The sequence below is a fragment of the Marmota monax genome, unplaced genomic scaffold (genome assembly GCF_021218885.2).
Source record: "Marmota monax isolate L192 unplaced genomic scaffold, Marmota_monax_Labrador192_F-V1.1 WCK01_AAM20220418_F8-fsc00004, whole genome shotgun sequence".
Classification (NCBI taxonomy): Eukaryota; Metazoa; Chordata; class Mammalia; order Rodentia; family Sciuridae; genus Marmota; species Marmota monax.
In genome coordinates, this window is record NW_026692881.1 from 12,421,087 (window position 1) to 12,448,062 (window position 26,976).

A 26,976-nucleotide genomic window follows, 5' to 3' on the forward strand; every position below is an offset into this window, starting at 1 on the left:
AGCCAATAGGAGACAGGGTTGTTACGGCTCTTTCAGCATCCTTCAGTTTGCGCCCTCCTCCTTTGGCTCTTCTGGGCGCTGCTTCCGTCGCCTGGCAACCGCCAGGGGCGAAGGAACTCTTTGCAGGTTCTCTCCGCTAGATGACAGCAGAAGTCCAGCAGACGGATCGCAGAGCCGGGTTCTCTGCGGACTTGCAGTCCTGGAAGAGGGAGCCCTTCCTGGGCAGAGAGAAATCTGCCCAGAAGAAGGAACTAGAATCGCATATCTTTTCCACCCCGGATTCCTACGGTGAGAAACCCTTTTATGGCAGGACGGGAAGGGAATTACACTGAAAAATCACACACCTACCCCCTACCCCCTTTTGTGAATCTTCTATAAATTTAGTATTGAGGGAGAAACATATTAGAAATAATGCTCATTCAGCTCCTTAAATTTTAACGTTGAGAATAGTTTTTAAACTTCAAAAATTGCATCATGTTATTAAAAGTGAACTGCATTTTTGTTGCTAGAAAAAGTGGTTCCAGAAGGGAGGTTAGGAATAAGAAAACAGAATAGTGGAAAATGTGAGGAGTAGGGAGAGAAAGAGTTAAAAATGGAGAAATAGGTTTTCTAGAGGATGAGAAAATAAGATGGAATGGAATGAGAATAACCATGGAGAAAAAAACTTTTTTTTTTTTTGCCATTATCAACACCACTTTTTGTGACACTTTTTAGAATGTTTTTGTTTTTTTCAGAAGTGACATGCCTCTTCCCTTTCTCTAGAACAGTGCTGTCCAACCGAATTTTCTGCGATGTTGGAAATAATCCATGTATGTACTGTTCAATGTAGTAACCACAGGCTATTTGTGGCTGTTGTATACTAGAAATGTGTCTTGTGTGACCGAGGAGCTGAATTTTTATTTTAAATTTTAATTATTTCAAAGTTTAAAAGCCACAGATGATTAATAGCTATTGTATTGGACAATAGGACTCTAAATTATAAAAATTTGCTCCTGCTAAACCCAGTGTTTTCCTGTCTCCACAAGTCTGACATCTGGATTATTTCAATTTTTTGGTTTGGGGATATAAGTTAAAATCTGTTAAGAGTTATTTGATTCTAGTACACTTAAATTCTAGCCAGTTCCTCTCTTTCCAAGTGAATCACTTAGGCAGATAAGTTTTCAGATACCTGAACTTGTTCTCATTCTCTGACAATATCTTAATTTTTCTAATGTTTTGAAGTCAGTGATAAATGTAACTCTGTGTTATTAATGTTCTCAAACATATTTTTATATCATTGAGTGATGGACTACCATGAGAGATATGCATATTAAAATACGATGTTTTTCTCTTGTTTGATCATGTATTCCTTTGCCTAAAATGGCACATAGAACAAGTTAGATGTACGTGAAATAATTTTTTGTTAAACTCTTTGGATTTAATTCTTATGAACATAGTTTATTTTATTTCAGAATTGAGTTTCTTTCTATAAAATTTCTATTGAACATTTCTTTGGAGACTATTTTAGATTTCAGCTTAGAATTTATAATGCCATTCTCAATCAGTGTTGTTATTCCAGAATTTATTGATATTGGCAGAAGAGTCTGTTTATTGAAGCAATTTCAGGGTTGAGTAATAAGGAGATAATATTTCAGGGCCATTTGAATTTCTTTGCTTTATTTTCAAATTTTAGCACTAATTTTTTTAAAGTTAATTTTTCTTTTTCTTTCTTATTATAGCCAAGCAAAAAGATTGTATTATTGTTGATAGGTGTTTGTAGAAATCTCATAATGCAGAATTTCAATTATTTTGAGATCTAATAATAAAGTCTAAAATATAATTTTAAAGGAGAATGAAATTTATTCACATATGTCATGCAGATGCCAATTTAACATGGGGACCAAGTCTTAAATTAAGATAGTTTAATATGACATCATCTCAGAAGCAGAGGTTTCCAAATTAGATCATATGATACCAACAGCTGTTTGTGTTTGGGATTAAAAGATTTCAATGTGTGTTTGGAAAATTAGCCAGGATATTGGATCAAGATGTCAGAGCGAGAACAAGCCTTTCCCCCCTTCTCCCCTCTTTCCCAAATCTCTAAAAATTGCATAAAAGTCAGATGTTTACATAGACTTATGTGTATACATGCATACACTTTGATTTTGAGAAACATGAAGTAGTGTTTCAATGGATCAGACTTCTATAAAATAATATTTTGATCTTGATGTAAGCAAAGATTTCCTAAACTGAATAGAAAAATCCCTGATGATAAAGGAAAGGCTTAATAAATCATACCTTATTAAAACTGAGAATTTCTCTTAATAAAAATACAATTTTAGAAGAGTAAAATGGCAAGCTACTCAATATGTACATGTATAAATATATATATGTATGATTTTATGTGTAATATATATATATAAATTCTAGAATTTGTATTCAAAATATATAAAGAATCCATGGGCAACCCAACAAAAAATTGGCCAAAGACTTGATATCTGCTATAGTTTGGATCTGTAATGTTTCCAAAGGCACATTTATTAAAGACCTTGTCCGAAGCCTGTGTTGCTGTTGTGAGATGGTGGAACCTTTAAGAGGTGAGACCAAGTGGGAAGACATTAGGTCATTGCAGCGTGTGCTCTTGTAGGGGATATTGGGACTGTGCCCCTTCCTATCTTTCTCTTTGCTTCCTGGCTACTGTGAGATGTAGCTTTCTATGCCAGATGCTCCTGTCATTATGTACTGCCTTGCCACAAGCCCAATGGCTGTGGGACCAAGTAACCATTAACTACTAACCTACAAAACCATGAGCTAAAATAAGCCTTTTCTTCTTAAAAGTTGACTACCTCAGGTAAGTGGTTAATAGGAACAGAAAGCTGGCTAGCACAATATCCAAATGACTAATAAACACATAAGAGCAGCTTGCTATCATTATTAACCAGGAAAATTCAAATGAAGACAACATTAAGTTAAAATTACATGACTTTCTGAGTAGTTCAAATTTTTAAAGACTTTTTTTTTTTTTTTGGTACCTGGGATTGAACCCAGGGGCGCTTAAACATTGAGCTACATCCCCAGCCCATTTTTATATTTTATTTAGAGTCAGGATCTTACTGAGTTGCTTAGGGCCTCACTAAATTGCTGAGTCTGGCTTTGAACTGGAGATCCTCGTGCCTTAGCCTCCCGGGTGGTTGGGATTGTAGGGGTGCACCACTGGGCCCAGCCAAGACTGACAGTGCCAAGTTTCAGTCAGGATATATGATTATTGATTTCTCATTTGCTGTCGATGGTAGTGTAAATTGATGTGACCATCTACTGTTGGGCTTTATATAACAAAGCTAAATATATGCATATCTTATGACCAGTAAAGTATATATTTTTGTGTATAAATATTTACCAAAATGCTTGTATGAGAATATTGATGACCCAGAATTATTTAAAGAGCTCCAAACTGAAATCAGTACAATTATCCATCAACAGCAAAATGTGTATTTATTATGGTATACCCATGCAATAGAATAATATATTGAAAATAAAATGAATGAAGTACTGCCACACACTGGCTTAGGCTAATCTAACAAATATAATGCTGATCTAAAGAAGCAAGAAACAAAAAGAAAATATTGTATGATTTCCTTTAAATAATGTTCAAAAAAGGCAAAACTGCTTTGTTATTAGCAGTTAGGACAGTGGTTATGTTTGAGAGTTCTGAGAAGGAGTGCAATGGAGGTTTCTGAGCTGGTAGTAATATGTCAGGTCTTGAGATGGACTAGGATTACCTGGCAGTCTCACTTTGTAAAAAGTCATTGAGCTAAATATACAATTGACTTGTGCATTACTCTGTATTCATGTTTACGCTTCAAAACAGTTTACTTTAGGGGCTGGAGTTGTGGCTCAGTGGTAGAGCACTTGCCTAGCACATGTGAGGCACTGGGTTTGATCCTCAGCACCACATAAAAAGCAATCAATAAAATAAAGGTATTGTGTTATCTACAACTAAAAAAAATTTTAAAATTTTACTTTAAAAGGGAATATGTTTTTCCCAATTTAATCTCATTGAAAATTAAGCTTGATGATATCAAATATCGATGACATAGAAAAATGAGTATACTGCTTGTGGGAATATAAGCTAGTAGAGCCTTTTTGGAGGACAATATATCAGTGTCTATTAAAATTTAATATGCATATTCCTCTTTTCTCAGGATTTAGCTTCCTGTTATCCATTCCAGAAGTGCAGAATGGGCAAATAAAAGCATTTGAAAGAACTTAAGTGTCAATCACTAGCAGAATGGATGTAAAAACTGTGTTTCATTCACTATGGAATACTGTGCAGCAATAAGATTGAATTGAACTTAATTGAATTTAATTATTTAATTTATTTCATTAAATACAATTCAATAAGATTGAATTGTATTTAATGAAATAAAAACATCTCCAAGATAATTATGAAAAAATTGTAGAATAATACAGAGACCGTAGTATCATTTATACTAAAAATAAGAAGGTGCATTTTGACTCTTTTAAGTTAGCATCCAATAAGAAGTTAAATAAAGCGAGTATTGTTTTGTATTTGGATTTTTAAAAAAGAATCAAGGAAAACTTCATTAGAAATCCTACTCTGTTAGCAAAAGAACAACATTTAAAATACCTCACTCAATACAATAATTACAAATTGAGGGTCCTCCCTGCTTTTTCAAAAGATAAGCTATAAATATTTGTTGAGTCATTTTCAACAACTGAAATATTTTTAATTGAAGTTTTTTTACTTTGTAATTATGTATTTGCATGAAGTTATAGGAAATAATTCAGAGTGATCTTGTGTACTATTGAAAGAAACACCTTGCAAAACTACTGTACCATATTACAACCAGAACATTGGCATTGATACATTCTGCTCATCATCACGATTCCTCAGTTTTACTTGTATGTGTGTGTTTATTTGGTTATTCTAATCCTTGTGTAGTTTCATGTACTTACTATCCTAATAGAGATATACTGCAGTTCCATCTCCACAAAGATCCCTCCTGTTGTCCTTTCAAAACCACACATGCCTTTCTTCTGCACTCCTCCCCATGATGCAGTTTTAACTATCACTAATATAATTTATTTTATGTTTATTTTAATAAATTTATTTAATTTTAAATGATTTTAATTTAATTATTAAAATAATAAAATAAATTATATTAAATTTAAAATGATTATTTTGATGATTAAAATTTATTTATAAATTTATAAAAATTTCTCATGATCTTCCAGGCTGGTTATTATTGTAATTACTTTGTCTCTTTATCCTTGAGTAAGGCTAGAGCAGGTCTTCTTTGTCCCAGATTGGGAGATAGGAGTAATTTTTATTGTTGTTTTAATCAAGGAAGAGGTATTTATAACTCAGTTTGCTTTAGAAATTGTAATACCAACTTCTAAAATATGAATTTCATCCCAGCCCTTTTTTATTTGACAGAGGATCTTGCTAAATTGCTGTAATTCCAGAACTTCATTCTAGTTAGGGTTAGATATGAATGGTGAGTTTGTTCTTTTTTGGGGGGTGGGTTTACCAGGGATTGAACTCAGGGGCACTTGGCCACTGATCCACATCCCCAGCCCTGTTTTGTATTTTTATTTTAAAGACAGGGTCTCACTGAGTTGCTTAGTGCCTTGCCATAGGCTGAGGCTGGCTTTGAACTTGCAATCCTCCTGTCTGAGCTTCCCTAGCCACTGGGATTACAAGCGCCCGCCACCACATCTGGCAGTTTGTTCTCTTTTGCTGTACAATAAATCACTCAAAAGTTAGTGGCTTCAAACAACAAACATTTTTCATAATCTATTGGGTCAGTTGGTGTACTTTCTGGATTGGACTGGCTTGGCAGGACTGGGTGGTCTAAAATGGCCTTACACTGATGATTGGCAAGCTGGTTGATCTTGGTGTAGAGGAGGAAGACCTCAGCTGGAATGGCCAAATTAGCTAAAATATAACAATATATTAAAATTTTTGGTTATGTTGAATTGACAAAAATTAGCTGATAATTGTTCCCTTTAGACTGACTTCTTTGTCCTTTTAATGGCACCCTTTAAATTTTGAAAGCATCCTACCTATCATGTTTTTTTCCCTACTTTGAACACTTTTTTCTTTAATAATCATGTAGTTTTACAAAATATATATAATGATGCCAACTTAAAACAAAATTAATTTGTAATGTAGTTTAATTTTACTGGTGAGGTTCTTTCTTTTTTAAAAAACATTTTTAGTTGCAAGTGGATTTAGTAACTTTATTTTATTTATTTCTTTTTTAAGTGGTGCTGAGAATCAAACTCATTGCCTCACACATGCTAGGCAAGCGCTCTACCACTGAGCCACAACCCCAGCTCTGGTGAGGTAATTATGTCTATAATCCATTAATTAGTCCTTTATATTTCATCAGGGCTTTGGCAAAGCCTTTAATAAATTGTTAGATTATAGCTAATTGGCCATTCCAACAGAGGTCTTCCACCTCTACACTAAGATCAACCAGCTTGCCAATTTGAAAAATACATAGATAATACTCATCCAGGAATTGTATAGTAACTGTATATCTTCAGTTTATTTTTATTATGACTGACTATAGTGCTGAATCCTAATTTTTAAAAGACTTTGGTTAAATATGAGCAATTTTAACAGCCACATCTTAATAATTGAAGTTCCAAAATACATTTAAGAATTTGAGAAAAATATTTATATTTATTTGCAACTTGTATAATTAAGTATTATTAGAGAAATAGTATGCTCATAAATTTAGGTGGAATATCTTTGTAAAATATTTTTAATTTTATAGTATTTTATTTTATTTTCATATTGGAGCTTAAACCCAGGGGACTTTTACCACTGAGCCACATTCCAGCCCTTTTTTTATTTGAGACAGGGTCTTGCTAAGTTGCTTAGTGCCTAAGTTGCTGAGGCTGACTTGGAATTTGTGATTCTCCCAAGTCACTGGAATTATAGGCATGCATCTTGATTTTACAGTACTTACCCTCTAGTCTGGGTTATTGTTTGACACTATTTAAAAAGACCACAAGTTATTTATTTTATTTTTTTATTTTTTTAATTTATTTTTTTTATTGGTTGTTCAAAACATTATATAGCTCTTGACATATCATATTTCATACATTAGATTCAAGTTGGTTATGAACTCCCAATTTTACCCCAAATACAGATTGCAGAATCACATCGGTTACACATCCACATTTTTACATAATGCCCTATTAGTAACTGTTGTATTCTGCTACCTTTCCTATCCTCTACTATCCCCCTTCCCCTTCCCTCCCCTCTTCTCTCTCTACCCCATCCACTGTAATTCGTTTCTCTCCTTGTTTATTTTCCCATTCCCCTCACAACCTCTTATGTGTAATTTTGTGTAACAATGAGGGTCTCCCTCCATTACCATGCAATTTCCCTTTTCTCTCCCTTTCCATCCCACCTCATGTATCTGTTTAATGTTAATCTTTTCTTCCTGCTCTTCCTCCCTGCTCTGTTCTTAGTTGCTCTCATTATATCAAAGAAGACATTTGGTATTTGTTTTTTAGGGATTGGCTAGCTTCACTAAGCATAATCTGCTCTAGTGCCATCCATTTCCCTGCAAATTCCATGATTTTGTCATTTTTTAGTGCTGCGTAATACTCCATGGTGTATAAATGCCACATTTTTTTTATCCATTCATCTATTGAAGGGCATCTGGGTTGGTTCCACAGTCTAGCAATTGTGAATTGTGCTGCTATGAACATCGATGTAGCAGTATCCCTGTAGTACGCTCTTTTAAGGTCTTCAGGGAATAGTCCAAGAAGGGCAATAGCTGGGTCAAATGGTGGTTCCATTCCCAGCTTTCCCAGGAATCTCCATACTGCTTTCCAGATTGGCCGCACCAGTTTGCAGTCCCACCAGCAATGTACAAGAGTACCCTTTTCCCCACATCCTCTCCAGCACTTGTTGTTGTTTGACTTCATAATGGCTGCCAATCTTACTGGAGTGAGATGGTATCTTAGGGTGGTTTTGATTTGCATTTCTCTGACTGCTAGAGATGGTGAGCATTTTTTCATGTACTTGTTGATTGATTGTATGTCCTCCTCTGAGAAGTGCCTGTTCAGTTCTTTGGCCCATTTGTTGATTGGGTTATTTGTTTTCTTATTGTTTAATTTTTTGAGTTCTTTGTATACTCTGGATATTAGGGCTCTATCTGAAGTGTGAGGAGTAAAAATTTGTTCCCATGATGTAGGCTCCCTATTTACCTCTTTTATTGTTTCTCTTGCTGAGAGAAAACTTTTCAGTTTAAGTAAGTCCCATTTGTTGATTCTTGTTATCAACTTTTGTGCTATGGGTGTCCTATTAAGGAATTTGGAGCCCAACCCTACAATATGTAGATCGGCGCCAACTTTTTCTTCTATCAGACGCAGGGTCTCTGATTTGATATCTAGCTCCTTGATCCACTTTGAGTTAACTTTTGTGCATGGCGAGAGGAGGGGATTCAGTTTCATTTTGTTGCATAGACTTAAAACTATATTACAGAGCAATAGTAACAAAAACAGCATGGTACTGGTACCAAAACAGGAGGGTGGACCAATGGTACAGAATAGAGGACACAGAGACTAATCCACAAAGCTACAAATATCTTATATTTGATAAAGGAGCTAAAAGCATGCAATGGAGGGAGGATAGCATCTTCAACAAATGGTGCTGGGAAAACTGGAAATCCATATGCGACCACAAGTTATTTAATCTTTAAAAAACCCTCTCAAAATCTATTCACATAATTATTTTAGATTTATTTATATATTCAAACTAGAAATTTGAATTACTAGAGTAATTCAAGTGTAGACTAATTTAAGATTATGAATTTTTTGAGGGGTATCATGGTTATTGGGGAGCTCCCCTCTATTTGCAGGATTTTCCTCCAGGAACCCCATCAGGGTCTGGGGAGGACAGAGGGAATCTAGAGAAAATCCTCCATCATCCCTTCTCTTGGTGCAAACTAAGGAATGGGAATAGCAGTCTTTGCAAAATTCTCCCAAATCTGTCTCCATTACAGAGAATAAATATGATCTGCATCCAGACCTGTCCCCTTACTCTGGCCTAAATTAAACTTAAAAAGCCTTGGTCTGTCAGGGGAAAGTCTTCAAGACCACACAGACTGAGGTAAGAACGCTGTGGATATGATACCTGCTGCCACTGGGGAAAGAGAATGGGTTGGGTTAGCTCTACTTTGGAGCAGGAGCAGAAAGGAAAAACAAACAAACAAAAAACAACAAGTCTATTATCTATCTATCTTAGTTTGGAGCATAACTCCAAATTTTTGTATAGATCAAAATTTGTTATTTTACTTTTTACAGTCTATAAAATGGTACCATTATCCCAGAAATGAAATATAAATTTTTCTTAAATACATAACAAAAGTTAAAGCTTGAAAACCTAATTTACTAGTTGTTTTCCTTATTCTAATCAGTAATACATTCCCAAATTAAAAAATAATAAAATTTACTAGCCTCAAAATGACATATTATTTAATATTAAATTATCAAATTATTAAAATATTATTAATTTTAGAATAACAAAACCAACATCAATTATATTAAAGAAGGGCAGTGCTATTTAAACTCTTCTTTTTAGCTTGTAAACAAGGGTCATAAACTAATTTTGAAATGAAACACATTTCTTTTACGTCTCAAGTTTTAGAATATTATCAGCCACTCTTTCTTTTGCAGGCAGATTGTCTTATAAGCTTGCCATCTTATTTATTATACCACGCATTGCCAATTTACAGTTTAGCTTTAAAGAAGCTAGTTTTTCCCTGAGTATAAGATTACATTGAGAAATAAGACTGAATAGTTTAAAACACCGTAATTTATGATGCCTTATATGTTATAACAAATAGAATTCATCTTGAAACAAATTAAGTTGGCAACCTCTTAACCTTTGCACAAATTCCTTCCTTCATTTATTTATTTGAGCATTACATTACTTCCAGCTGGGATATGTTTATCATTTATTTATTTATTTATTAAACAGAAGTTTCAAAAATTATCTTATTTTTTATAATATATAATCTTTGTAAAAATACAACATGGTAGCAATGGCAGTTTAAATAAGATTAGCTTGAACATTATAAAAAGAATATATTCAAGTTTACTTTCTTATAGCTTGTAAGCATGTGACATTTTCACTACCACTTTAGAGTTTCAGTAAGCTTTGGGACCGATTCTTTTTTTTTTTAATATTTTTTTAGTTGTACTTGGACACAATATCTTTATTTATTTTTATGTGGTGCTGAGGGCCGAACCCAGTGCCTCACACGTGCAAGGTGGGCGCTCTACTACTAAGCTACAGCCCCAGTCCCTGGGACTGATTCTTAAAAGGAAGAAGGAAAAGAGATGAAAAGAATCATTAAGTTTTCATTGGAGAGTGTTCTGGAATCTGAAGATAATATAATTTGTATATTCATGTCAATGTTGTAATTATGAAATTTATGAGCTTTTTAAAATCAAAGGTTTGTACAAAAACCACCCTCGCCACCTCACTAATGAGAATTGAACCCAGAGTTGCTTCATCACAGAGTTATATCCCCAACCTTTTTTTATTTTTTATTTTGAGACAGGATACTTCTAAGTTGCCCAGGTGGCCTCAAACTTTCATCCTCCTGCCTCAGCCTCCTGATTAGCTGGGATTATAGGTAGGCACCTCTACACGGGATGTACACTGATTTTTATTACATCTTTTTGATTTCTCCTGGAACTCTACAGTAACTGTATTTTTTTTATTATTAGCTACACATCAGTAACTGTATTTTTTATGCACATCACTTAAGCAAGAGTCCTTTTAGATAAGTGAGTAATCCCTTTGTCTACTTCTCCTTTTTATATTGTATTTGCATCATGTATTTTGTGGTTCTGTTGTTAAGCGTTTATATTATTTTCTAGATGTATCAACTCTTTTAGAATTAAGAAATATCTATGTTATCTGTTAATATTCCTCATTATAAATCCAATTTTGTCTGATCTTCATATAGCCATTCTAGTTTTCTTGTAGCCATCATTTGCATGATGGCTATTTATATATTTTAATATATAAATTTTAATATATGTAGATCTTGTTTGCTTTATACAGTCTGTTAGTCAAATTGCATTACTATACCAAAACACCAGAGGTAATCAATTTAAAAAGAGGAGAGGTTTATTTTGGCTCATAATTTTTGGAGGTTTTAGTGCATAGTTAGTTGGGCCTGTTGTTTTGGCCCTGTCGTAAGGCATACATCATGACAGGAACTTGTGGCAGAGGAAGCTGCTTACCTCATGGCAGATGGAAAGCAAAAGGAGATTTGAGACTAGCATCCTACAGTCCTCTTTGAACACGTGCCATCAATGACCCAAGACCTCCCACTAGCTTCTACCTCTTTAAGTTTCTGCTACCCTTCCAATAGTGCCAAGCTAGACACCAAGCACATGGGCCTCTGGGGGACACTCAAGATTGTCTTTCAAATCAAGTGTTTATTTTGTTTATATTGAAAGCAATTATTCGTATGTTTGGATTTATCTATCTTGCTATTTGTTTTATTCCTGTGTTCCCCTTTAATTGCCATCTTTGGTGTTATATCAGTATTTTAATTCACTTCTTGAGGTATAATTTACATACCATAAATTGTACCTTTAAAGTGTACAATTCAAGATGGGTATGGTGGCATGTACCTGTAATCATAGGTACCTGGGAGACTGAGGCAGGAGGATTACAAGTTTGAGGATAGCCTGGGCAACATGGTGAGACCCCACCTCAATAAATAAATAAATAAATAAATAAATAAATAGTGCAGGTCAGTGTTTTTAAATATATTCACAGAATTTTGAAACCATCATGACTATTTTCAGAATATTTTAATCACTCCAAAACAAAATCTTGTATCCATAGGCAGTCTTTCCCTCTTCCCCTTTCCCCAGTTCCCTGACAACCACTGATTTTTTAAAGTATTTGTTTAAAGTTTATTTTTCAGTGGTTACTCAAGGAATTATGATATACATCTTTATATATATCATATACATCTTTAAATCTCAAAATCTGCTTAGGGCTAATGCTGTTTTACTTGTGATAAAATACAGCAACTTTGTTCCACAATAGCTCTGTTTTCTCCCCTTGCTTTTGTGTTGGAAGAAGTAAACCTCAGGATTCCTAATTGTTCTTGCTGTGCATGCTGAAATTGCAAAGCTTATCCATCTCCTGACACTAAGCTGTTTCTGTAGCTAGTCAGTCAACTAAGTTGGTCAAAGTGTAATAGGACTACCCACTGCCTGGGGAGAGAAAAGGAAACTGGCTCTGTTACTTACTCAAAATAAGTTGGGCCTTTGCTTTTGGTTCCTCTTCTATAAAGCAATCCATTGTATGTGCAAACATTGACCCTACCGGACTTAGACATTAGGTGAACCAGTAAAAATATGCTGATACATATCTTTCTTGCTGTGCTGTGAGCAATTGAGTCTTGAGCTTATGGCCCACAAACTGAGTCTTCTAAGCTATTTCCATGAATCAGAAAAAGGATAAGTAAGTTTCAAGTAAGCTAAAATTTCAAACCCTTCACTTTCTCTTTCCTTTAAAAAATTGACTACCTACCTAGATATGGTTCGCTTTCTGTTTAACTTACTTGGGATTCATTAAAGTTCTTGGATTTGCAAGTTAATTTTTAAAAATAAAAATTGGTAAGGTTTTGGCCCCTATTTCATTAAACTTTGTTCTGTTACTTTTTCTCTCCCTTGCTGAAATTTCCCTTAGTGTTAGAGCACTTTACCTTGTCTCATAGATCCCTGAGGCTCTATTCATTTTTCTGCAATCTCTTTCTCTCTGTCCTTTGAATTGGATACATTATAATGGATGTATTATTAACTTCCCTGATCTTTGTTCTCATACATTCAATCTAGTTTTGGACCCATATAGTGGATTTTTCAAAGCAGTTGTTTTGCTTTACTTCTCTAGAATTCTGATTTGGTTTCTCTATTGATATTTCCTGTTTGGTGACTCATTATCATGTGTGTCCTTAATTTTTGATCATATTTATAAAAACTTATTGAAATAACTGCTAAATCCAATATCTGGTCCCATTTAGAGTGAATTTTATACTGACTTTTTCCTTCCCCCTTCCTCTGAATATAGGTAGCACGATCCTGTTCCTTTTTATGTTTAATGATTTTTTATATTGAATATTGGGTAAATGAGGTGTATCATAGTATAACATATGTATCTGGATTCTTTCTTATTTTTCTGAAGATTATTTGTTTATTTTTTCATTTTTTTAGCAACTGCCTGAGATTAAACTACTACATACCCTGTATTCTCTGTGGTATGCAGCAACTGATAACCCATGAACAGGTTTAAATTATTATTTTTTAGCTAAGCTTCCTGCAGGTTGCCCTCAAGTCTGCTTTAGGTTAGTGCTCATTGCTATGGCTTGGATGTAGTTTGTCTTTGCCAAAACTCATGTTGAAATTTGGTTGCCAATATAGTGGTGTTGGGAGGTAAGGCTCCAGGTGGATTGTCTTTCTTGTCAAACTGGATTCGCTTTCTCAGGATGGATTAGTTCTCACAAGAGCATGTTGTTATGCTGGCCTCTTTTGTTCTTTCCTCTCTTTCACATGGGCTCATTCTCCACTCTCACATGCACTCTTGCGATGTGATGCCATCCACCATGTTATGATACAGCATGAATCCATTGCTGATGTGGTAGCCTAATCTTGAACTTCCCTACCTCCAGAACCATGAGCCAAATGAATCTCTTTTCTTTATAAATTACTCAGTCTCATATTTTCTATTATAGCAACAGAAAACAGACTACAAGATCTGACAGTGTTGTAGGCAGAAAAAAAAAATCCTGGAGACAATAGGGCTTCCAGCCTGTGTTGATCCATCTGTGTATGTGTGTTAGAAATTACTTTCAGGGTGCAGCCAGTTCTAAAGTCTCTGGCTTTCTTTTTGCTAGCCTCTTTTAAGGGTCTCTGCTATACAAAGCATAGTAAGCATAATTTTTCAGTCAGCCAGAAATGTGAAGAGTTTATATCAACTCAGACAGCCCCATTAAATTTCTGGCTGGTCTACTCTTGACCCAACTGGTACTGCAAAACTGTTTTCCCCATTCATATCTGAGTCTGCCACATTCAGATGGCAAAGGTGGTTTTCTCCTCCCACCTTGAATTGAGCTTGCTCTCTATGTCAGGAAAGCTGCTGTTTTCATGGCCGTCCCTGTACTGGCAGAACTGCCATTCTTGCCAATTGTGTGTGTCCTTGGGGTGGGGAGGAAATGAGAGACATCAGGAAAGCAGGTCACACAGTTCACATTGTTCTTACCCAAAGTTTTGGAGGTTTTTCAAAAATAAATGCTTTTCAATTTATTGCCTTCTTTTGCTCAGTTTTCTGAGTGTTCTGAAATGGTTATGTTTGACAATAGGAACTTATCTCCCTTTACATCCTTTTACCTTATTTATAATATAATTTTCTTAAATATATCCTTTACATATATTTAGTCCACAATGAAAAGTTGTGGAATTTTTGCTTTATTCATCAAACAATATTTAGAAAACTTAAGAGGGAAAGGAAAATCTACTGTATTTTAATTCAAATTTTTGCTGTTTTTCCTGATGTTCTAAAAATCCTTACTTAAAGTTTCTTTTCTTTTTAGAGAAATAATGTAGTCATTTTTTTATTGTAGAGCTGCTGCTAATAGAGCCTCTGGATTTCCCTTCATCTGAGAATGTTTTCATTTCCTCATTTCTCAAAAATATTTTTTCTGGGACATAGGATTCTATGTTGATAGAATCTTTCCTTTTAGCAGTTGAAAAATGATGTGTTGCTTCCTTCTTGCCTCTGTGGTTTCTGATGAGAAATCTGCTATAATTTTAATTGTTTTCCTCCTATAGGAAATGGTTTATCTCCACTTTCAAAATATTTTCTTATTTGCTTTTAATTTTTAAAAGTTTGATTATTGGTATATCTTAGCATGGGCTTCTTAGGATTTATCTTGTTCAGAGTTTCTTCAGTTTCTTCTGTCTCTAAGTTTATGAGTTACCAGTGTCATTCCTGATCACTGGGTTCTGAGTGACAGAAACGTTTTTTGGAATTGATAAGTTTTATTACATTCATAATTTGTAGGTTTCTAATTTATGGGTAGTTCTAAGGTGCAAGCTCAGAATAGGGGCCCTCCACCTAGGTTTGAAGGTGGTACCACTTTTCTGGATGTACAAACTTTTGGATTCTGTTTGGTCACTGGCTCACTGCTACTTCTGGTTTAGAGTTTATAATCCAGGGGTCTTCCAAGAATCTGAAATTCCTTCAACAGTGTTTCTTCAGTAAATTATGCACTACTTAAGGTTCACAAGTGGAGGAGATGACAATTTGTCCTATTTGGTGCTCAGTCTGAACACTCTGGGGGAGTTGTGAGATTCATTTGGCAAAACATGGAGCTCTACCATTTGTAGATGGGATTACATTTGGTATTCAGAGTGTTTCCTGACCTTTGGATTTTAGTCAGAGTTTTGATACATTGAATTTTCCTATTTATTTGAGCAAAAGAAAGGGAGAGACTCATTTAATCAAGAGCAACTCTTTTATTAACAAGTCTAGATAACCTTCAAAACATAGGGCCTCCTTTCATATTTATTCTCTAGAAATTCTTCTCCATATCTGAGGATGGCAGTAAAAATTTAAACTTGAGATGATCTGAAAGGTCATTATCTTCTGTTTGGAAGTTATCTAAGAATTCCCTTTGGATAATTTATGTGCAATTCATATTTTATAATCATAAAGATTTAAAAAATATTGCCTATTTCTTCATGGACAGAATCCTCTTACTCCTCAGTCAGCTAGAAGAATTCAAAACAAGTTATAGGGAGAATATAATCTCTCTACCCACTGTCTCACCATTTGTTGGTTAGATCGATATATAATTCCATTAAGTGAATACATTTTCTTATTATTATTTTAACTTAGAAATGGTATCTGTTGGTGTTATGTTTATCATGGCTATTTATAATTAATTGTGAAGTAAAATAATTTGTGTATAGTTTTAAAAAATTTAAGATACAATAGGCAAATGGTGGAAGAATTTATTTTGATAGAGGTTCTTTTAGTGTCATCCTAAATATAATGCTGAAATTAAATCATTTACCAGTATGATTGCAGTATGATGCCAACACCCAAATTAATCCTGAGTTTTCATATTTGAAGTGACAGGCATATAACATCAGAGACTCACATAAATATTCTGTGCAAATTAAGTTATTTAAGTATATTTTTCCATCAAAAAACTTAAATCCTAATATAAGTTGATTATAGTTTTAGGTATTGTGATTCAGAGAAATCTTTAGTAAGTTTGGGAATATAAAAATACTAGCCTCGTAAGGCTATCTAAATACTGAATTTATTTCCTATTACTTGAGCACTTAAGTCTTCTCTTTCTCTGTTTTAGAACATTATCAAATATTTTAGGTTTTAAACGGAGTTCCTGACAGTAATATTCAGAGAAGCACACTATGTGTCACTATGAACCATGAAAATTATGTATATGGAAAATGGCTTATTATTTCATAGAGCTTTTTTAGAAACTCATTTCCTTTGACCTTACTGGGAGCAGAGTCTACGTAAAAACTTTCTTTCCTAAGCTGTTGTATCTGTGATGATGCTTACCAAAGTTCAAGGGGGCAATATCTGTTTCCTCAAGATGGTGTGATAATGAGGTGTGGCAGCATTCCTGATGTGAAGCAAAGAGATAACAGCTCAAAGCCTATTAAAATATAGTAGACTTACATTAAGGAAAAGGGCAAAACTTTTTCCTTCCTACTCTTTTAAATCTTCCTGCTCCTACCTGCTGCAGAGACTTGAAACAATAGTGAGCAATAAGAATGGCAGCTTTATCCTCACTCTAATGAAGTTTCTTATTTTGTTTCCTTCATGATTTTAAATCTCCACCTTCTTCTATTCTGTTTTGAATGAATAAGAACCAGGAAATGCTTTTTTTCCTAGTGCTGGTGCATTTAAAAACAATCAATTTTCCCTTCCCCAGATTTCCTTTTTGAAAACCTTTGGCCAGCCAAATGAGTAACTATACTAGTAGAGATCTTAAGGCAATATCAGTCAGATAACCCTAAAGGAAATATTGCCTGTTATTTAATGAATTTCTCTGGATTAGTGTACCCGGATTCCTGATTTGTAATAAGGCATAAGCAGTTAAATCTCCATTTAGGAACAATAAATAATTTTATTAATTCACTGGATTTTGTTCATTGCACCCAGAAGATATTTTATCAGTGTTTCTTCCTATAATCTAACAGTACCTCCTCCATTTAATGTAATTTTTTTTCATGAATAGGGAAGTGAAAAGAGAAAGGACAAAGAATTATGATCTTGGGTATAGTTACTGGATTATCAGAAATGTTGAAGCATATAAGGACAAAAGAGGAAGTGGTTGAAAGAGTAAAGCAGACTGCAAAATAAAAGGAAATAACTTAGAAACAAACATGACTGTTAGAAACTGACATATAATTAGAATGTAGGGTTTTTTGGTGGAGAATTAGTGGTAAGAAAGTAATTGCAAGTAAATGTTATTTATACCTATTCTCATTTTTTAAAAAGTTACATAGTAGTAAATATTTATGTAAATGTCTTCTTAATTGAAAACCACAATGTAATGAAACAGTGGCATTTCTCTCCTGAATATATTTAACAATGGGATTGCTTCTTACCTGTCTAGACAGTGAGGGTATACTAACACCTTATACTTGAATAACTTCTGTAATTACATAGTATTTCCACATGCTTTTGATTTTCACAATAACTTCCTTAGGCCAATAGGACTTTGTCCTATAATAAGAGTGAGAAAACAGCCTCATATACTAGGAACTTAAGAAAATGGCATCATTAATACTTACCAGAACCAGAAACTAGAACTCAAGTCTCCTCTTGTTTAGGATTTTTCTTTAAACTGCTTAAACTCTCAGGTAACTTTTCTAAGGTCTTTTTTCAGTTACATTAGTTTGGTTAATATACAAATATATCATTTTTTATAGCTAAACAGCCCTGTTTGTGATTTTAAATATTAAAACTTGGAAAGTCTAAGGACAAATGTGCTGGATATTCTCTGTTCAATCTTCATCCTTCTCTCCCCTGCTCAATGTCCTGGGAGGCTGGCCAGAGAGAACTGTATCAAGGGGTTTCTGGTTAGGTTCAGCGGGAGATTAGAGGGCTGGAATAAGAGTGAGGTCTGGTATTTATTCCTTTCCAATAGGCCATGGGCTGGCAGTGGCTATATTCCCATGTAACCTGTTTCCTATGCATGATGGTGGAAGGACCTCCCTTTGAAGACACCTGCCACTCTCTACTTGAGGACTTTTTCTGGCTATGGAAACATGGTTAGATCATATATGCAGCAGGCCAGAGGTGTTGGACAGTTTGGGAGTTGATGAATAAATACCTTCACTACTGTTTCCCTAAATCTGAATGTCTAGGAGCTATATTATACACCATCTTTCAGAGGTTCCTGTCAAGACTGAGCCACAGCTATTGTAAGACAGCTGCGTCCTACAGCCACAGCTTACTTACTCTGTAGATTCCAGGAACCTCTTCCTCTCCTTGGATCTTCAGGCCAGGCGTAGTTATGGATACACACTGTTGCTAGCCCCAGAGTAATTCACCATCCCTTGTATGCACAGCTGCAAGACAGACTGGGCAATATAGCCTTAATGCTATGTGGCTAAACACTGGATCTTCTTTGGTTAGGAAGATGAGACTAAGTGGAAGGAACATCTTACAGGCTCTGTCACAAAGTCACAGTTCAAATACTAAAATTTATTGATATATATTATAAGATAATTATATACTTGAAAGCAACACTATTAGGCTATCATGATTACAATGCAGTTGTCACCATAATATTAACAAAAGCATTTGGGTTGCTTCTCTGGATGATTGCTGTTTAAGAAGAGCTCATTTTGCCCTGGTTGTGCTCTTCTTGGAGGCAAAGTTCTTGCAGTTCTGCTCTAGTGCAGATCTGATGACATACTCACCTCATAATTCTTACTTACAAAAAAAGTTGTTACTCCCCATGATCTGCTTCATTTCTCATCTCAAGCATTGCTGTGAAAATATTTACACTTAGTTGTAGCATAAAAATTTTCTTTTTATGCATCAAAAATTTGGAAGGACTGCTGAGAGGGATTTGCACTTTCAAGGACAGTGGTTGAGAATTCCTGGTTTAGGTATTCTAGAAGATACAAATGAGTAATAAACAGCCCTTTCCCTATGGAATTTTAAGTCTGGTATTAATGGAGGATGGGTGAGGAATGAAGGGAAATTTAGGCCAAGAAGAAGTTACAACACAAATGTGAGTGGCAGGTGTTAATTATTGTGGGTTCCCAATCCTACCCTGGCTCCTTGTTGAAATTACAAATTTCTCTCAATCAATAAGGTAACAGAAAAGATTCTTTGAGGGTCAAGAAAGAGCAGAAATTCGGGGCACTGAGAAGGAGATGAAGGTTGATGGGCCCATGGGTAGTGGGGCCCCTTGTTTGTTCTGCAGTCTTGTCTTGGTAGGTATGACCACAAAAAGGAGAGCTGTATGGTATCTTGGGAATGCTCCATTCTAAGCAAAGGACTTCCAGGCCCTACCAGGGCAAGCGCTCCCCTTGTCCCTACTTAGCATTGGGACAGAAAGGTTGCGCAGTGATAATATCAGAAGAGATTAGAAAGCCTCCCCCGTTTTCTGATATTTGCACTTTTCCTCGATTCTGGCATAAGTCAGGGAGATAAGGGGACTCCAACAATGACTGAACCTGAATTTCATGCTAGCCTAGAGGGACAGAGACTTGAGATGGATTTAAACTGATAGAAAATAAAGATAGCAAAATTTCTTGGACACCTAGAAATGGTGGATTAAAGTAGAACCTGTTCCATGCATAAATAACTGGGACAGAAAGGCAGAATATGACAAGGGCTTTAGTGAGAGCTAAACAATAAAGTATATCTTTGCTAAATCATGACGATTTTTTTTGCTTTTGGGGAACATTTCATTCTCTTTTCCATAAACTTTTTCTGGTTTTGGCCAAGGCAAGAACTGTAGGGCAGTTAATTAGAGAAGGAGGAAGGAATGTTTTTTTCTCTTTCTCTTCTAGCTTTCTTCCATTTCATAGTGAAAAAGCACAGCAACAAATAATAATACAACAAATAATAATACTTCCTTCTTTTCTCTCTAGTTACACGTTGCACTTGGGCATACTCTGTATAATCCGTGTTGCCCATCCTCTGGATTGTAGAGGCAGAAGAAACATGGCCTGGTCCTTCATGGCACATGACACAGGTTCTTTTGCTCTTACCTTCTCCAATTCATTAACTCCTTCATCGACCAGCAACTTTCCCTTAGTTATTTCATAGATGGCATAATAGAGACCTTTAGGCAATTTCTGTTGTTTTCTGGAAAAAAATTAGCTAGGCTTAGAGACATTTTCTACGTGCAGTTTTTGTTTCCTTGATTCTAAAACACTTACTGAAAACAGATTTTGAATGTTTTGGACTTCAGAATGTCTTATAATCCACGTCTAAAGAAATCTATCCATTTCCAGAGAATCTTAAATTATTCTCTTTGTAATTGGTCTGTACACAAGCATGTTTAGTATTTCACGAAAGATATTTTTCCAACCTTGGTAGTCTAATGATCAGAATTTTTTTCTGGTCATGTCCTATGCCTTTTCAAATCTGAGGGCTCAGCTTAGATTACATACCATCCTTTCCCAAGATGGGAGAAGTGTCGATGTTAGTAAAGAATGACTGTAGGCAAACCCAGGACCAAAACAGAGATGAAGGAAGCCAATACTGGGGCTAAGCATGCAGGACTGGGCACCTTTTGCTTGACCACATTGGGGTTACTAGTCAAAGGTTTAGATGGCATCACTTTCCTGAACCAAAGTCAGAAGCAGTGGGCAGTCAGATGGGAGCCAAGGAGTCGTGTATAGTCAGGGTCAAGAGAGGCAAAATTGGTCAGGGACACGCATAACCATGTGAGTGAGAAGGATAATTCCTATTTATTCTCACCTCCAACCAATACTCACCATAGTAGGCTTGACATAATCATGATGAGTGGTTAGCTAGAAAAGTAAGATCTGATTTATTATTTTTTTTAATATTTATTTTTTAAAAGTAGTTGGAAACAATACCTTTATTTTGTTTGTTTATTTTTATGTGGTTCTGAGCATCAAACCCAGAGCCTCATGTGCTAGATGAGCGCTCTACCACAATCCCAGCCCATGATTTATTATTCTTAATGACAATTTCAGGGAGGTCACAATAGCCAATAAAGATCAAGTATTTATTAAGTACATATGTATTTAACAGGTACATATGTAAAACACCGAGATAGGTGCTATGGGATATGAGAGGGCATGGGTGAGGAGGAGAGAAAAAGAATTTACACTCTAATTCAAGAATTTTAAGTTACTCTCTGGATTGTATAAATGTCACATATTTCTTATGAGGAGTGAGCAATGCAAGGCATTAGTTGAGTGCCAAATTGCTTGATACTTGAGAGTAGCTAAATATGCTTTTAGAATTTGAAGGAGGGAGGTTTAGTTAGTACATTTTAAAAGATTTAAGATTTGAACCAGACCTTGAAGGATAAATTGAGAGAACCATGTAAGCTAGGTAATAAGAGGTCTGAAAGTCTGTAGGCTAAATCTTAAGAACCAGAAAATTATATTATCTTTTCCTGCTCCCCTGTTTCTTCAGGCTCTACTGGTAACCAGTGCACAAAGGGCCTAATATACAGAAGAACAGAGGGCATTGTTTCAATGGTTTGTCACTCTATGGTTTGTCACCTTTGCTGAAAAGGTGGAGACATTAACTGTAACATACAAGTTTCCTGCTACAGACTGGCCTGGGATTGTGGGCTGCTATTGTCTTCAAAATCTGGGTGTGTGAACCGTGCTGTTAAGGTCATTGGCATAAGACTCCAGGGACCATGTATTCTTCAAAAATTTCCACTACTTCCTAGGACCAGCACTGTTCAGAAATAGCAGACAGCTCTCTATGCCCTTCAGAATCTTGATTACTTTAAAAGGACAATCCCAGAGACAATTAGGGTCAGCTAGTGTGGCAAACTTTGCTTAGTGGGTTTTTCTCCTTCTCAGAACTACTTTAAAATCTCTGGCAATGTTCCCTTATAAGGGTGGCCCTGTCTATAGAAGCCTAGGCCTTTTCCTTCCTTTTGTTATTTTTTTTCAAGTGTTGGAACCAGCAGTCTGTAGTCCTTCCTGCCCTCCCCTGGCCCCACAATTTCTAACTTCTCCATAGTGCTACTCATTTGGAAACTTTTTGAGTCAGTAGAGAATCAACTTAGAGACTTGTTTTTTCTTTTTTTCTTGACCAGTGGGAATATTGCATGTCATGGTGAAAAGATTTGAATGCTACTATCATACAGAGTATAACAAGGCTATTTGGGTGTGTTGGCACACAGCCCAAGTTAACTTTGCTTTGCTGAATATGGTTACAGTGAATTCTGTTTAAACAAGAAATATGTCTATTTAGCAGTTTAACGAAGATGTATTTCAACAAAGGGTTTCAATACAACAGCCACATTTAAACATCTATACAAAGTTAAATTTAATGTATTTTTAAAAATAAACATTTCATGTTAGAATAGTTTCCAGTTTATAGAAATGTTGTTGTTCCAGAGCAAGGGACTGCCATGGCAGCCAAGACAGTCCTCATATCACTGCCAGAAAGATTGCAGACATGTCACTCTGAAGTCGCAGGCATGGCTTTTTTTCAAGGGAAAGAGAGGATCGTCTCAGAGAGGAGACAGTGTACCTCTCCTGTCCTCCAGTTTTATGAGGGATCCCAGGGAAGTTTCCAGAGTCCTGCCCAGGTCCACCTCTTGACTTTTGACTGATAGCAGGATTGCTTCAGACTTTCACGTCCCCACTGCATATGGTAAAGACCCAAGGCAACTCTGGGTTATTTTGGCTACACTGACCAGTTCTAACTGGAACATTTAATGGCTGGGGGAGTTATCCTTATCTCCCAGAGTTCTGAAAACTAGTCAGTGTAAGGGTCACGAAAGTCCCCTACTTCAGGATAACTTTTATTCTTCTTATCAGGCTTTTGGACCTGTATTTCTCCTGCAGATAATAGATTGTTTGCTGAGGAATGTAACATATCCAATTGATTTAAGCCAGGCGGGGTTGCACGTATATTGCCTTTTATAAAAAAGCATATGGGGTCAACACAGTGGATCTAGTTTATAGAATTATCCCCTTAACCTCATGTTCTCATGCTCACCTTTGTTTGTTACTTATCATTGTGACAGTTGTATAGAAAGTTCTCACATACTTTATTCCCATTCCTCCTATTGTTAATATCTTAAATTAATATATTTGGTAAAATCAATAGACCAATATTGATACATCTTTATTAACTACAGTCCATACTTTCTTGAGATTTCCTTACTTTTAACCTCATGTCCTTTTCTTTTCCAACATACCACATTACATTTAATCCTCATAATATCCTGAGGCTCCTTTTGGCTGTGGAAATTTCTCAGACTTTATTTTTGATGACCTGGATAATGTTGAGAAATATCAGTCAGAATATTTTATAGAATGTCCCTCAATTGAGATTTATCTGATCTATCTCTCTCCCCTCCCCTCCTCAACAGATATTGAACTGAGAGGCTCTTAGCCATTGATCCACATCTCCAGCCCTTTTTATAATTTATTTTGCAACAGGGTATTGCTAAGTTTAGAGCCTTGCTAAGTTGCTGAGGCTGGCTCTGAACCTATCTTTCTCATGATTAAACCAAGTATGATGTATTTTCTTGGAGAAAGACCTCAGAGGTAAAGTGTCATTTTTATTACATTATACCACAGGTATGCATTATCAATGTGATTTATCACGCTGATGTTGATTTGATCTTGGTCACCTTGTTGAGGTAGTATTTGTCAGGTTTTTCCACTATAAAGTCACTCTTTCTTATTCCCTTTCTATATTGTACTTCTCAGGAAGGAAGTTAGGACATGCAGGCTGCACTTAAGGAGTGGGGAATTGTGCTTCATCTCCAAGAGGGTAGAGTATGTACACAAATTATTTAGAATTCTTCTGTACAATAATTTATTATCTTCCATGTATTTATTTATTTAATAATTAGCCTATTTAATAAATTAGTAGTCTATATCTGTATAGATTCATATATTTTTTTTATACTCTGGGTTATGATTGAATACTACTTTATTTTGTTGCTCAAATTGTTCCATTTTTGGCTATTGGAAGGTTTTACAGTTGGTTTCTGTATCACTTTGACATATACCATCTTTTTTATTGTTGTTGTTTGTTTTGTTTTACTTTTTAAATATTTATTTTTTAGAAGTAGTTGAACACAATACCTTTATTTTATTTATTTTTATGTGGTTTTGAGGATTGAATCCAGGGCCTCGCACATGCTATATGAGTGCTCTATTGCTGAGCCACAACCCTAACAGATCTTTGTAAGTTTTTTTTTTTTTTAATCACTTCCTGGAACTACAAGATAACCCCTCTTCTTGTACATTTACCAGCTATTTCCTTTTGTTGGAGAATGATTTTTAGAAAGGAAGATTTGGGATATCTTTATTGCTACAGAGGTATCTTTGCTTTTAGATACTTTGAGCTGACAGATCAAAGAAATATATTTGTACTGTAAAATTTTTATGTACTCATATGTATGCTTATCCATATGTATCTATATTAAGCTGAATATGAATTCATACAGATTTTTTTACTCTAATTCATTACCACATGAATTATTTGGATCATTCTAGCCACTTCCCCTTACTTGTCTGTAACCTTCTATTCCAACAGTGAGAAACCTGACTCCTATTGTTTGTCCTCCATTAATTGTTTGACACCAGTATACATGTATAGTGATTTCAGAATCATGAACCTTGATAAATAACTTTACCAAGTTGAGCAATGTGCTTTAATTAGTCTTTCATCTTACAGACTGCACTCACCTCCAGAGTGACTTAAGTCAGTGCCTTTCCCTAACACTTGAGTGAGGTTGTTTCATACATGTGTAACACAATTAGATTCTTTTGTCACAATGTACATTTCATTTTGGAATCTCTTTACCTCTTGACTAATTTTTTTTAAAACTTTGTATACATTAACGGTCATTCATTATGCTGTGAAGTTCTGTGGGTTTTAACAAATGAATATAATCATGTATCCATCATTACAGTATTATACCAAATAGTTTTGTTACTTTAAAAAAAAAAAAATCTTGTTATGTGTGAGGCCATGGGTTCAATCTGCAGTATTAACAACAACAACAACAAAAAAAAAAAAAGGAAAGAAAGAAAGAAAAAAGAAAAAAATATCTATTTAATCCTCTCCTACCCTCATGAATCTCTGGTCACTGTTGATATGTTTACTGTGTCTACTTAATAGTTTTTCAAAATATTTTAAAAATATTTGGAGCTTTTATAAATTGATTATACTTTCACAGGTAAAAATACTTTCTTTGGAACAGAGGGAGGGAAAAGCAAGAGACACAAAAACAAAGTATGGAGTTTTCTTTACTCTGAATATAGGTCTAGATCTAGTACATAAGTGAAGAGCCAGGGAGCTCACACTTGCTGTGTGCCAGCTGTGTGTCAGGGCCTCTGTTGGGAGTTCTTACATATTTATTATCTCCCCACACGCAGTGGCTCTGTGAGGTAAATTTTAAAAAATCTTTACAGCTAAAAAACTTGAGGTTCAGAAGGACTTACTAGCTTGTGTAAAATCATAGTAATGACTTGAATCCAAATCTCCCTAACTCTAAAGCCCTGGCACTGCATTAAAACTATCTTGGCCCTTAAAAAAAAGAAAAAGAAAAGAAAAGCTGTGGGTGACTACTACCCCCAATTGAATGTAATACCAGTCTCAGAGGATGGGAATGGACATTTGCATTTTGGGGGTAAGTATTTCCAGTGATTATAATGCACAGCCAGGCTGAGAACTATGGCTCTACCATAAGAGAGAGTGCTTCTCTTTTTACTGTCCAAGGAAAGGACAGGCATTTTCTGAACCAATGTGCATTCTAAATACCCTCAAGAGCAGTTTTATATCCACCTCATCCCTATTTCCTACCCCCTACAGCAGTCCTTATCATCTCTGAATACCTGTTAGCAGGCAGGCAGAGTGAGGGAATAGGTTAGGGATGATAAAGAAGTAGAGATTAAATTGAATTAATTTAATCAGTGCTTCTCTTTGGAATAATGTGTATTTAGTGTTGACATACTATCAAAACACAGTGTCCCTATAGTGTCAAAATTGGATACAATTTTTCAAAGTATGTTGGCAAATTTGTTTTGTTGAGTATTCATATACCTATACCAAATGGTATATAGGAAGTATAAGAAGATAGAGGTTGGGTCTATTGCTGGTGGGAAACAATTATGAATTCCTGAAGTTAGATTGGTTAATTGTCATATTACATATAACATTTCTCAAGATTCTAGAAGTGCTGAGATTTAAAAACCTACCTTTAAATTCTTTTAACCTTGAAACTGATCATGCTGTTTAAAAAATATCAACAGGACATAACATTTTAATATGTGTCAAATATTATGAAGAACATTTGTTTATTCAGGTCATAAAAGCTGAATGGATGAATTTGGGGAATTGGCAAAGCATGTCATTTTGTACAGTAGTTATCAGTTACTTTGGCATTTGTGATAACATGAAAACATTTTTATCTACATCCTTTCATGAGTTTCAACAATAGGCTTATCTATTTATTTACTTTTGAAGTGGGTTCTCAGGACATCCTGTTTTTCAGGCTGGCCTGCAACTCAATCCTTCTATCTCAGCCTCCCTAGCTGGGATAATAGGCCTGGGGCCAGGAACCTAGTTAGACTTTTGTTTTAATTAAGAAATCAAAAAAATGTGGTGGCTAGAGTGCCTGTCTGCGCCACTTCATCTAACCAAATGCCCTCTTGTTAGAAATAATG

General features: G+C 35.2%; 1 protein-coding gene across 1 annotated transcript in view; it reads left to right on the top strand.

The window, feature by feature from the left end:
- The first annotated feature begins 167 nt into the window (after positions 1-167).
- The window catches only part of Entpd1 (ectonucleoside triphosphate diphosphohydrolase 1), a 141,172-nt gene continuing 114,363 nt past the window's right edge, over positions 168-26,976 (top strand). Inside the window, exon 1 of the mRNA XM_046450363.2 lies at positions 168-288. The gene's annotated coding sequence lies outside the window, so the exon portion shown is untranslated. The remainder of the gene's footprint in view (positions 289-26,976) is intronic.